General features: G+C 40.9%; 1 protein-coding gene across 4 annotated transcripts in view; it reads right to left on the reverse strand.

The window, feature by feature from the left end:
• The window catches only part of KIAA0319 (KIAA0319 ortholog), a 74,373-nt gene that overhangs the window by 45,564 nt on the left and 14,798 nt on the right, over positions 1 to 14,011 (reverse strand). The gene's annotated exons all lie outside the window — the stretch shown is intronic.

Here is a 14,011-nt window from a genome sequence, read left to right on the forward strand (position 1 = left end):
GGTTTCTCATGCTCTCTCCCCTTATAAGCCCAAACCTAGGAAATAAGAGAGAACTGGGCTCAGAGGCTTGAAAGAAAGCAATGCAAAGCCCTCTTTCAGAAATGCTACACCCCCAATGCACACGACAACACAGAGGCAAGATTGTACAGAAAAAACACAGCTCACTAAATGCCTTCACAAGTGACTCAGCAGCAATGCGCTAAGACTGTCAGGAAATTTTAAAATATCTTAATGTGTGTTCACATATATTTCCTTTTTGTATATGCCCAAGAATGACTCAGGAGAAAAATCTGCCTGAAGCAACCTCCCCAAAATCTCCTTCAGTGTGTAGAAACAGTTTACAGGATAAGAAAGGGATGTGCTATGGTATAATTGACAGGATTTTTTTTCTTCCTTTGTGGTATTTAAAATAATGATGCATCTCCTAATTGCTAGCATCTTAGATTCAATGATCTAGAGCAATACGAGCATCTTATTTTTGCCTGGCACTTTATTCAATATGATCTTCACAATAACCCAGGTGGCATTATTATCAGTGCTTTAGATAATATGAAGATGATGAAACTGAGGTTCACAAAAGTTCACTGATTTGCTCAAGGGTGAAGAAGAACCAGTACAAGGAAGGTCTGGACTCCAAGTGCTTGTTAATGTAACAAGGCCCCCAGGAACAAGCACAGCTAGAAAAGGGCTTCCTAATGAGTGTGCCAAAGCCTTCCCGTGAGCTGCAAATTGATACGCTATGGTCAGCTAGAGTTCAGTTCAAGTTCACACCACTCTCTCCCACCCATCCCTCGTTCCCTCCCCAAGCACACTTACACTCGGGCTTTGGGGAGAGAAAAAGACAGCTTACTTTTCCTCTTCCCATCCGCCTTCCAGAAGCATCTCATTTAGAAACTTACAAGGGGAACAGGGATGACAAAGAGTGGGACACAATCCAAGGACTGAGGGAGTAGAGGGCATCTAAGCAGTGGACCACTCTTAGATTTGGGGCAAGAATGAGTTTTATTGAACATCAGAAGCAGCATTGCTGAAAAAGGGCACGACAAACTAGGAGGTCAGAGATTTCCTTACAAGGCGAGCAGGTCCTATTTTCTAGGGTGAGGTGCTTGAGCAAACTAAGCTGAGCTGTGCTTAGTTGCTCAGTCATGTCCGACTCTTTACGACTCCATGGACTGTAGCCTACCAGGATCTCTGTCCATGGGATTCTCCAGGCAAGAATACTGGAGTGGGTTGCCATGCCCTCCTCCAGGGGATCTTCCCAACCCTGGGATCGAACCCACATCTCCCGCATTGCAGGTGGATTCTTTACCGTCTGAGCCACCAAGGAAGCAAATTGAGATGGAGGCTTACAACCGGTGTGTGTGAGGGTTCCTTGACAAGCATCTCCCATATGTGCAGGCGGACTGTGGTTTAGATTTGGGATGTGGACCGGGCCACTGAGGCAGCTGCCTTTTCGTACGTCCTGATATGTGAATTAGCTTTATCAGTGGGTGCTCAGTCACTCAGTTGTGTCCGACTCTGCAACCCCATGGACTGCAGCCCACCAGGCTCTCCTGTCCATGGAATTTTGCAGGCAAGAATACTGGAGTGGGTAGTTACTTCCTTCTCCAGGAACTCTTCCTGACCCAGGCAGCGAACCGCGTCTCCTGCGTCTTCGGCATTGGCATGCAGATTCTTCACCACTGAGCCAGAGAGGAAACCAGAAAGGACAAGGAGGCTGTCAACACAGTCAAACCCGGGATCCTATGGAAGAAGGGTTGGGGAACCACTGAACCTTGCTTTGAGTCTTTCTCGGGAAATGATTCAAACCACCGGAAGGCCTTCCACTGAACTGCGGTGATGGCTCTGTCACTGACCACTTGGAACAGGTTGCTGCACGGCCTACAAGCATCACTGGCCAGTGCCCACTGAGAGTCGGGGGCCTCCCTGGCCCCCGTGTTACTGAGCTGAGTCACATCAAAAGACTGGAAAGGAACCACAGTGAAGGTGGCCGTGGCTATATTCAGGAGGTTGTTTCTGTGTGTCAGGATAGCAGAGGCCATCAGAACACGAACTTCCATAAGGTGAAGCAGAGAACGTGAACATTCAGAGTCCCGTAAGCTTCAGGCCTAAAAACCCAGAGGAAGGCTGCCTGCTGGTGCAAACTGTCTGCCACAAATAACTTTCTTTCTCTGAAGCAATGAAAATGTGGTTTGGGATGGGAAGTGGGTAGAAGAAAAGATTGGCCATATCCCGCCTGCAGTGATTGACCATGCCCTAAAAGGCAGGAGAGCAACTGGTCCTCCAGCGATGGCATTCAGCCTCCTGGCAAGACACTGCCCAGAAGAGCAGAGTTGCTATCAGCCAGGGGCGGTTGGCTGAGAACCCCATGGATCAAGACCAGGCCCCTGACTACCATAGGATAACTTCAGCCAAATTAATAAAAGGTGAATCTCTGGGCAGACATTGCTCCAAAGGCACACAGCCTGGTAAACGGGCCATGGGCCAAATTTCCAACTCCTCTGGCAGATGCCCTTGTGCAATGTTCCTTGAAAACCATATCCTATGTGGAAAGCTCTGGAAAGCAATTATCTTAGAGCCAACTTATAGTGCTCAGCAACAGTCAGATCAGATCAGATCAGTCACTCAGTCGTGTCCGACTCTTTGTGACCCCATGAATCGCAGCACGCCAGGCCTCCCTGTCCATCACCAACTCCCAGAGTTCACTCAGACTCACGTCCATCGAGTCAGTGATGCCATCCAGCCATCTCACCCTCTGTTGTCCCCTTCTCCTCTTGCCCTCAATCCCTCCCAGCATCAGAGTCTTTTCCAATGAGTCAACTCTTTGCATGAGGTGGCCAAAGTACTGGAGTTTCAGCAACACTAAGCATCTCCTTTTATCAACACCTGACCTGCCTCTTGAGAAATCTGTATGCAGATCAGGAAGGAAGAGTTAGAACTGGACTTGGAACAACAGACTGGTTCCAAAAAGGGAAAGGAGCACATCAAGGCTGTACACTGTCACCCTGCTTTTTTAACTTCTATGCAGAGTACATCATGTGAAATGCCGAGCTGGATAAAGTACAAGTTGGAATCAAGATTGCCAGGAGAAATATCAATAACCTCAAATATGCAGATGACACCACCCTTATGGCAGAAAGCAAAGAAGAATTAAAGAGCCTCTTGATGAAAGTGAAAGAGGAGAGTGAAAAAGCTGACTTAAAACTCAACATTCAAAAAACTAAGATCATGGCATCTGGTCCCATCACTTCTTGGCAAATAGATGGGGAAACAGTGGAAATGGGGGCAGACTTTATTTTTGGGGAGCTCCAAAATCACTGCAGATGGTGACTACAGTCATGAAATTAAAAGACGCTCACTCCTTGGAAGGAAAGTCATGACCAACTAGACAGCACATTAAAAAGCAGAGACATTACTTTGCCAACAAAGGTCCATCTAGTCAAGGCTATGGTTTTTCCAGTGGTCATGTATGGATGTGAGAGTTGGACTATAAAGAAAGCTGAGCACCGAAGAATTGATGCTTTTGAACTGTGGTGTTGGAGAAAACTCTTGAGAGTCCTTTGGACTGCAAGGAGATCCAACCAGTCCATCCTAAAGGAAATCAGTCCTGAATATTCATTGGAAGGACTGATGCTGAAATTTAAACTCCAATACTTTGGCCACCTGATGCAAAGAACAGACTCATTGGGGAAGGCCCTGATGCTGGGAAAGATTGAAGGCAGGAGGAGAAGGGGACGAGAAGAGGATGAGATGGATGGATGGCATCACTGACTCAATGGACATGAGTTTGAGTAACTCCAGGAGTTGGGGATGGACAGGGAGGCCTGGCATGCTGCAGTCCATGGGGTTGCAAAGAGTTGAACACGACTAAGCAACTGAACTGAACTGACTGGCAACACTGTCTATAAGGTTCCTTCAGCACATTAATATAAGCAAACAATGGATCTCCATTTCCTCAACATGTAAAGGCATATGGACTTCATGGTATCAAGTCTTCTCTGCTCTAACAATTTGCAGGTTTTGCAGGTATTCTTGATATTTCTGGCCTGATCTTGTTCTTTAAATATATATATATAGCACCTCATGGATTAAATCATATTTTGACATGTATTTTCCCCTTTGATCCCTATAACTACTCTCTCTGAGATAGGAGGTTTTATTATCCCCACTTTACACAAAAGGAAACTGAGTTTTGGGGTCAGTCTTGAGACTCTGGATCTCAAACCTGCCCTGTAGCTGCCCCAGTCCTCCTCTATGATTTCAGAAAGTAAGAACATTCTACTCGGGTGACTGAAGAAGACCTCTTTTACTTATTATTCAATCTCTGAACTGCTGGATTCTCTTGATAGAGTCTTGCCCTCTCAGCTGCTTGCCTTGCCTTCCTGTGGTTTTATGTTCTGATTAAACTAAAGAAAAGCATTAAAGAATTCACAGAGAAAGCCTCACTAGCTTCCTAAAAATTTCAATCAAAGGCAGCGTTGAATCTGAGCAGTAAAATAGCTTTTAAAATAAGGCTTAACAAGTTCAAAAGGCTATAAATAGTACAAATACACAGATCCTTACATAAACTCTGCATGGATCAACTTTATATACGTGAAGATCTGAAAGAAATGCCCCTCCAAGGTGAAAACTGGTGAGAATAATTTTTATTTCTTCCTTTTGATGATTTCTTGTCTCTTCCTTTCTTCCTTCCTCTCTTATCTGTAAATTCTATTTTTTAATACACTAAATACATCTTTCCTTTGTATTAATAAAATACAATTGTATTTTCATTTTTAAAGAAGGCTTAGGGGACTTCCCTTGTGATCCAGTGGCTAAGACTCTACACTCCCAATGCAGAGGGCTTGGGTTCAATCCATGGTCAGGGAACTAGATACCACATGTAGCAATCAAGAGTTCACATACTGTAACTAAGACCCAGCACAGCCAAATAAATTAAAAAAAATGTATATTTTTTTAATTTCAAAAATAAAGCAAGCTTTGGTTGTTGTAACATAGCATTTTTTTTTTAGTTACCAAGATGTATGTAAAAGGGCTATTTCTGATTCTTGACGCTTCTGGCCTGATTTTGTTCATAACTGTCACCCCATCTCTGAGCTTCCTGCCAATCATAACCATCCCAGAAGCCTCACACCAACTGTCCTTTCTCTTTGGATGATAGTGATGACATCACTGACTCAGAGATGATCTAAAGCTCAGGGATGGGGTCAGAGAGTGAATGAGCTGTAGGAATGGAGTGAGATCAGAGACAGCTCTGAGAAATGTATTCAAGAAGTAATGGTGGACCACATCTCCTCCTGGCCAAGGAAGGGAGGAGGGTCAAGGAAGCAGGAAGAGTGAGGCTCAAAGATTGCTGCTGTCTGTTCAGTAAGTGTCCTCCCCTTCTTCCCTGGTAACAAAATTTCAGATAATTATTTGGGACACAAAGGGTATCCAGTTAAAAGACTATTTCCCAACACCCCCAGCAGCACCGTGGAGTTACATGTGATTAAGCTCTGGTCAGTGAGATATTAATATAAAGGAATTGTTGGTGAGGACTTCCAGAAAAAGCTCCTTTTGCCCTCCTCCTCTTTTTTCCTGATAGCTGGAAGAGGACCTGAGGGCTAACGCCCCAGCAGCCGTCTACATCCACATAGAGGCCCTGAGGAGGCGAGCCAGGTCTAGAAAGATCAAAGGTCCCTGATGATATAGAGCTGATGTATTGATCCTCAACTGCCAACCTGTGAGTTTTTCTGAGGAGGAAATAAACTTTTACCTCATTTAAGCCACTGCTTATATTGCACTTTCCATTATATGGCACCAGGCGCCATTTTAATCTATAAGTGACATTACTTATGGATTACTTTTTTTTTCAGCTTATGGATTGTAAAATACTTAGGTTCAGGTAAGCCCAGTTGTTTCATGGAGATTTCAAATACTATAAAAGGCCAAACCTTTATATAGTAATTAAAAAAAAAAATTTTTTTTTGGCCACACTGCATGGCATATGAGATCTTAGTTCCATGACCAGGGGTCAAACCTTGAGAGGGTAACAGGCAGGAAGGCCAGGGGTCTCCAAACGGAGGAAATAGCCTCCAAGTGTCAGACATTTTTATCTCTTAAGCGGCAGGAGGAAACAAGCGATATTTTTTTCCTTCTCTATACAAATTTAAAAGGAGGTTTCTCTTAAAATACTGTGTTGCCATAAGGACACCTGGTTTCACCTGAAATTAACCAATGCCTTTTTCTTATGGAAATGTTTGTCTTAAGCTATGCTAATGTACTATGCATTTACCCTCAAACTCTGTCTTCAGGTCGGTTCCTACTTGACAAACCAGTATGTTATACTCAGATATTGTTCCCCTAATCTATGTAAATGAAACTATTTGTATGGTGGTCTGCCCTTCTTCAAGATTCAAGTTAATCATTTTATGGCCCAGGATAAATCATTTGGTGCCAAGATTATCCCAAAATGCATCTTATGGGTGAGGGGCCTAGTACCATTCTTATTTTAAGACACTCCTTTCTTTCATTAACAGACTGCTAGTGACTATATAACATCCAGCTGAAGACTAGCAGGGGGGTGCTCTTTCTGCCCCCTTCTGATGCCTATGTCAGAAGCTTTCTCTATCTCCTTTATACTTTAATAAAACTTTATTACACAAAAGCTCTGAGCGATCAAGCCTCGTCTCTGGCCCCGGACTGAATTCATCTCCTCCGGGGGCCAAGAATCCCGGTGTGTTTGCGTGATTCAACAACAAACTTTCAACCTGCAGCCCCTGCAACTGGAAGCATGGAGTCTTAACCACTGGACCACCAGGGAAGTCCAATAACTTAATCATTTTTAAAGTGGCAGATATGCCCATGAAATCTGAAACCATTTATATGAGGCAGCATACACTTCCTTATAGGATTAATTAATTTTTCATGTATATTTTCTCTCTAATAAACTATAAACTTCTTGAGGAAAGATCATCAATCATAAAACACAGCTTGACTATATTTTGACTTCAAGTTTACTAATTTCTCATCTACCAACATTAACAACTTTAGGTTTTAAAAAAGCTAATGTTTGGAATCATGCTGTAATGTATAGATACATCAATCACTATGTTGTACACCACATTTAAAATAGTACTGGAGGTTAATAATACTTCAAAAACCAAAGGCATAGGAAAAAAGGTCAGATCTATGGTTACCAGAGGCAGGGGTTGGGGAGGGGCAACTGCTTGAAGGTGGTCAAAAGGTATAAACTTCCAGTTATAAGAAATATCTTAAGTTCTTGGGACATAATGTACACGTGATTAATATAATTTACCCTGCTGTATATTACATGTGAAAGCTGTTAAGAGAGCAAATCATAAGACTTCTTATTACAAGGGCTTCCCTGGTGGCTCAAATGGTAAAGCGTTTGCCTGTAATGCGGGAAACCTGAGTTTGATCCCTGGGTCGGGAAGATCTCCTGGAGAAGGAAATGGCAACCCACTCCAGTACTCTGGCCTGGAGAATCCCATGGATGGAGGAGCCTGGTAGGCTACAGTCCACAGGGTCGCAAAGAGTCAGACATGGCTGAGCAACTTCACTGGTTCACTGGTTCTCATTACAAAAGGAAAAACATTTTTTTTCCTTTTCTTGTGTGTCCGTATGAAATGATGGATGGTTACGAAATTTACTGTGGTCATCACTTCATGGTGTCTGAAATTCAAATCATTATGCTGTACACTTAACTTATACAGTGCTATATGTCAATGTATCTCAATAAAACTAGAAGAAAAAAACAAAAAAAAATGTAAAAGAAAAAATAAAAGAGCTAATATTTAATGCATTTTAAATAAAAATGTTTCTTTAGGTGAAAACTAGGTAAAGTGACAGACGATTTAAAAATTGCTTGCATGCATAACAAGTAACTTTTCAATCTCAACTGTGAACACAGAAGATACATTTGAAAATGTTTATTTTCAAACCTCAAGGAGCAAATGATTTTTTAAAAAATAGAAAATTAAGTTGCATGCAATTTCTCTTAAAATTTTACCATTAACAACAACCAGTTAGAATAAGAAATGAAAGAAAACAACAACAAAAACAACAAAAAGGAATATAATAAAAAAGAATAGCAAACAACAACAAAAAATAATGAAGACCTAAGAATGAATTTACAAGATACTTGCCTATTTTAAGACAACTTTAAATTCTGGTGAGAAATACAAAATAAAAGCTTAAATAAATAGACAAAAACATGAATAAATATTCTTGGACAAAACAATATCAGAAATATGATCATTTTTCCCAAATTGACAAGTACATTTCTATGTTCCTAATAAAAACAGTGAATTTTTTTTAATAAAATAGAAATGTATTTGGGCAAATGCAAAACTAGACAAAGATGATTCCTCAGATCACATGGAAGAATCAGTAAGAAGAGAAGAGAACTAAGGGGAAGCTAGTCCTACCAGACAGCAAAACATATTATAAAGTAAGAATCATTTAAATGGGACAGTACAGGTACAAAAATAGATCAATGAAAGGACAGATATTCAAAAAATGAATCCAAATATTTAAAAGATTATAGGACATGATTAAAAATGCCATCTCAATCAGTGGAGGGGGTAGATTATAAATAAATGATACTGAAAAATGGAGAGCCTTTTGAAAAAAAGTAAGGTGTATCCCTACCTCATATCTCATACCAAGATAAATTCCTCATGTATAAATAAGACCATAAAGGCACCATAAGAAACTGTGAGGTTGGTTTTTGACAAGGATGCCAGGACAATTCAATGGGGCAGAGACCAATATATATACATATATTTTTTCTATTTTCTCATATAATGTATATGGGGTTTCTTTTTGAGATAGTAAATTCATAAGTTCTAAAGTATACTGTGGTGATGGTTGCCCAAGTCTGTGAATATATTAAAAGCCACTAAATTCTACAACTTAAATAGGTGAATTGTATGATATGTGAACTGTATCTTAAAACTGTTGTTTTTTTTTTAATGAAAAGAAACTATGGGAGATTATATTTGTAATCTCTGAGTGGGGAAGGCCTAGGTATGAAATGAACTCAGAAATCATTATAGAAAACAGGAATAAATCATGTACTATGCTCTTTGTGATTGCAACCCCATAGATTATAGCCCACCAGGCTCCTCTTGCCCATGGGATTTTTCAGGCAAGAATACTGGAGTGGGTTGCCATTTTCCTCCTTCAGGGAATCTTCCTAATCCAGGGATGGAACTCATCTCTTGCATCTCCTGCACTGGCAGGCAGGTTCTTCACCACTAGTGCCACCTGGGAAGCCTGAAAAAATCATGTCCACTAACAAAAAAAATGGATAAACAAAATTTTTTGTGGAAGTAATACCATTTCTAAAGTCAAATTGTCAACAACATGAGAAACGCTGGGCTGGATGAAGCATAAGCTGGAATCAAGTTTGCCGGGAGAAATATCAATAACCGCAGATATGCAAATGACACCACCCTTATGGCAGAAAGCGAAGAAGAACTAAAGAGCCTCTTGATGAAAGTGAAAGGAGAATGAAAAAGTTGGCTTAAAGCTCAACAGTCAGAAAACTAAGATCATGGCATCTGGTCCCATCACTTCATGGCAGACAGATGGGGAAACAGTGGAAATGGTGACAGACTTTATTTTAGGGGACTCCAAAATCACTGCAGATGGTGACTGCAGCCATGAAATTAAAAGACGCTTGCTTCTTGGAAGAAAAGTTATGACCAACCTAGACAGCATTTTAAAAAGCAGAGACATTACTTTGCCAACAAAGGTCCATCTAGTCAAGGCTATGGTTTTTCCAGTAGTGATGTATGGATGTGAGAGTTGGACTATAAAGAAAGCTGAGTACCAAAGAATTGATGCTTTTGAACTGTGGTGTTGCAGAAGACTCTTGAGAGTCCCTTGGACTGCAAGGAGATCCAACCAGACCATTGTAAAGGAAATCAGTTCTGAGTATTCATTGGAAGGACTGATGTTGAAGCTGAAACTCCAATATTTGGCCACCTGATGCGAAGAACTGACTCCTTGGAAAAGACTCTGATGATGGGAAAGATTGAGGGTGGGAGGAGAAGGGGACAGCAGAGGATGATATGGTTGGATGGCATCACTGACTCAATGGACATGAGTATGAGTAAACTCTGGGAGCTGGTGGACAGGGAGGCCTGGCGTGCTGCAGTCCATGGGTTCACAAAGAGTCAGACACGACTGAGCAACTAAACTGAACAGAACTGAAGTGAGAAAAATATTTACAGCTTACATCACAAAGATAATTTCCCTAACACATAAAAATATGCTCTAATAGAAAAGTCCATCAATAGATACAACATTGAAAAGGAAATTTAAATGCATTTTAAATACCACAAAAGATACTCAATTTCATTCATAAGGAGAAGAATACAAATTAAAGCTAAGAGATACCATTCTTGCATCTATGAGACTGTCATATATGAAAAAACATTCATACTTCACGGTGTGGATGAGAGTTTGGCTACTCAGACATTCTCATTCTTACTAATGGGAATGTAAACCAGCACAATCTCTATGGAGGGCAAAGTGGCACCAAGCACATTTCAGCAGCTCCACTTCCAGGAATTTATTCTACAGAATATACATAACAACTCATGAAATCATATGCACACTAGTGTATTGCTGGGGTGCAATATCAGTATTAACAAACAGACTGGAAACAACCAAACTTTCAGCAGTGGGGAAGTAGTTACACAAATTAAGGCTGCCCATACCCCAAAATTCTCTGCATTTGTGAAGAAGAAAGAGGGACGCTCTCCACATGCTGGTAATATACCAAGACCTAACATTACATGACAGAAGCAACTTGCAGAACGGTATAAATGGTAGTCATCATTTGTGGGAAAAGAGAATGGGCTGCGGAAAAACATAAATATGAACTTGCTTGAAAATGCATTAACTATCTCTAGAAGAACACAACCAAGAAACCGTTATTGATACCTGATGATGAGGCAGGGAGCAGGAAGAGAGAGTTTTTTTCAACAAGCAGTCTTTTGTGCCTCTTGAATCACGTGAATATCTTCAATATTTTACACGTAAATAAATAAGTTTCATATTCTTGCCATTGTGCTCGGTCTGGAGGCTTAGATCTACTGAGCATCAAGAATAACACAAGAGGTTCCATGCAGGAAAGGAACCTGGGCGTGTAACCCAGAGGGGGATGGGCTATGAGAAAGGCAGCCAGATTTAGCGAAAACAGACACAGGATTTCCAATCGAATGTGAATTTCAGATAAATAACAAATCATTTTTATTATGCAATATTTGGGACATGTCTATACTGTGTTTTGTCAGGCAGCTCAGTCTATGAGAAAATGCCTGGGCTTTCCTGGGCAGCTACTTAGAACTACAACTAGTATACATCTCTGCTCGGAAGGTCTATACATACAACACTATGGAGAGAAAGAGCTGACATTTATACTTCACCTTAGAAGAAACTGTCTGACCCAGATTCAGACAGTATGCTGACTCCCCATGGATCTGTGAAATCATTTAAGGTAAGCATGAACAACTTGTTAAGACCACAAGGAGTTACCATCATTTCAGGCAAAGAGGCTTCCCTGGGTGGCTCAGATGGTTAAGAATCTACCTGCAATGCAAAAGACCCAGGTTCGATCCCTGGGTTAGAAAGATGCCCTGGAGAAGGAAATGGCAACCCACTTCAGTATTCTTGCCTGGAAAATTCAGGCATGGACAGAGGAGCCTGGTGGGCTACAGTCCATAGGATCATAAAGAGTTGGACATGACTGAGTGACTAACACTTCACTTTCAGGGAAACAAACCAAAGTGAGGGGAAGACCTAGAAAACAAGTCACTGAAATTGGGGCTGTATTCATATTTTAATTTGCAACTTTTAAACTCAGTAATCTCTATTTCGAGAGATAGAATTACCATGGTTCTCTGTGACAAGTTACTTTTCAAAGTCAGCTGACAGATTTCATCTCAGCTGGAGCTGAGTGTATGAAAAAGAGAAAGAAAGAAATCCTGTATGTGACAGCCAAAATCCGACATATCTGACATTTGCTTCCTAACTGCCTTGTTTTTTGGTAAGGCTTTCCCAGAACTATCCTGTGGAGAATAGCAGGAAATATATTATTCATATATTTCTCTTTCCATTTCACTGCAGTTCACTTTTGATCTTAGAAAAACTCACTGTAGTAGCTGTGACCAATGAACTCAGTTCAACCAAGTAGGAACCACCTCCTGGCCCATGGCAGGTCTCCTAGGATGATGGTGATTACGTGCATGCTATTGGGTAGGCCCGAGTTTGCTTGGGTTTTTCCATAAGATGGTATGGAAAAACTCGAACAAACTTTTTGGCCAACCCAATACATAGACTGGTTCAAATGCTGACTGGAGCCAGTGTTACAAACTCCTGAAATATGCCAGGATAGACACCCTGGGAGAGGAGAGCAAACTCATCACAAGACCCTCCATGTCCCGCTCTTCCCAGTCTTCTTTCCAACGTCCACAACCTCCTCTACCCTGCCTATATCCAGTTCAAAAATCAGTTCTTCAAAGAAGCCTTCCTCAAAACCAGAATTGAAAGAGACACGTGTACCCCAACGTTCATCGCAGCACTGTTTATAATAGCCAGGACATGGAAGCAATCTAGATGTCCATCAGCAGACAAATGGATAAGAAAGCTGTGGTACATATACACAATGGAATATTACTCAGCCATTAAAAAGAATACATTTGAATCAGTTCTAATAAGGTGGATGAAACTGGAACCTATTATACAGAGTGAAGTATGCCAGAAAGAAAAACACCAATACAGTATACTAACGCATATATATGGAATTTAGAAAGATGGTAACGATAACCCTGTATGCGAGACAGCAAAAGAGACACAGATGTATAGAACAGTCTTTTGGACTCTGTGGGAGAGGGAGAGGGTGGGATGATTTGGGAGAATGGCATTGAAACATGTATAATATCATATGTGAAATAAATCGCCAGTCCAGGTTCGATGCATGATACAGGGTGCTTGGGGCTGGTGCACTGGGATGACCCAGAGGGATGGGATGGGGAGGGAGGTGGGAGGAGGGTTCAGGATGGGTAACACATGTACACTCATGGGGTGGATTCAAGTCAATGTATGGCAAAACCAATACAATATTGTAAAGTAAAAAATAAAAATAAAAATAATAAAATAAAAAAGAAGCCTTCCTCAGCTTCCTGAACATAACCTCCAAGCTGAAGTCACTGTTCCCTCCTCTCAGGACGTGTTCCAAGACTAGATTATTATCACAAGTAAACATTGTATCAAGTACAATTGTATCAAGGTACAATTAACCTCTGTAAAAATTCCCATTTATTTCATACTGTCCCTGGCACTCATTTTAATCCTCTGAAATCCCTCCAATTGCATATTATCATCCAATGAAATCAAGGCTCAGAAAAACTAAAATGCCCAAGAACTGGAACCCAATCCAAGTGTGTCAGACACCACAGAATATGTTTTTGCCACTATTCTATATTGCCTTATGAGTTTCTCCATTAAAAAAAAAAAAAACCTAATTGGGTTTTCTTCTAATGTATAAAAGCAATAATATCCAATATTAGGGTACAGGTAAATATAATTGTATATCCTATGGATATATAATACCCATGTATTAGTACTATGAGGCTCATGGTCCAGTATTATCAATTCATGAAAGATGCATATTTTAAAAAGAAAATACATGGGGAAAGTCTAGATTTCTATGTCTAGCAAAATGGCAACACATACAACATTGAGATTTCTGGGGGAAAATACAACAGACACTTTTCAAATATATAACTGCACTCACAAGGAAATAAGGGAAATACACTAAGGCTGAAAATGAACAGAAAGCTGGAAGTTGACGCTGAGGTTGTAGTTGCCTGAGATATCTGTTGATTTCTACAACATAGAGACAGGAGTCTAATGGCTACAGTACAGAAGTTGGAACCTTGGGTGCATTCAAGATGAGGGGTTGGAGCTAAGGTGCCTTGGAAAACCAGGAACCTTT

Source organism: Bubalus bubalis, chromosome 2 (assembly GCF_019923935.1).
Source record: "Bubalus bubalis isolate 160015118507 breed Murrah chromosome 2, NDDB_SH_1, whole genome shotgun sequence".
NCBI lineage: Eukaryota > Metazoa > Chordata > Mammalia > Artiodactyla > Bovidae > Bubalus > Bubalus bubalis.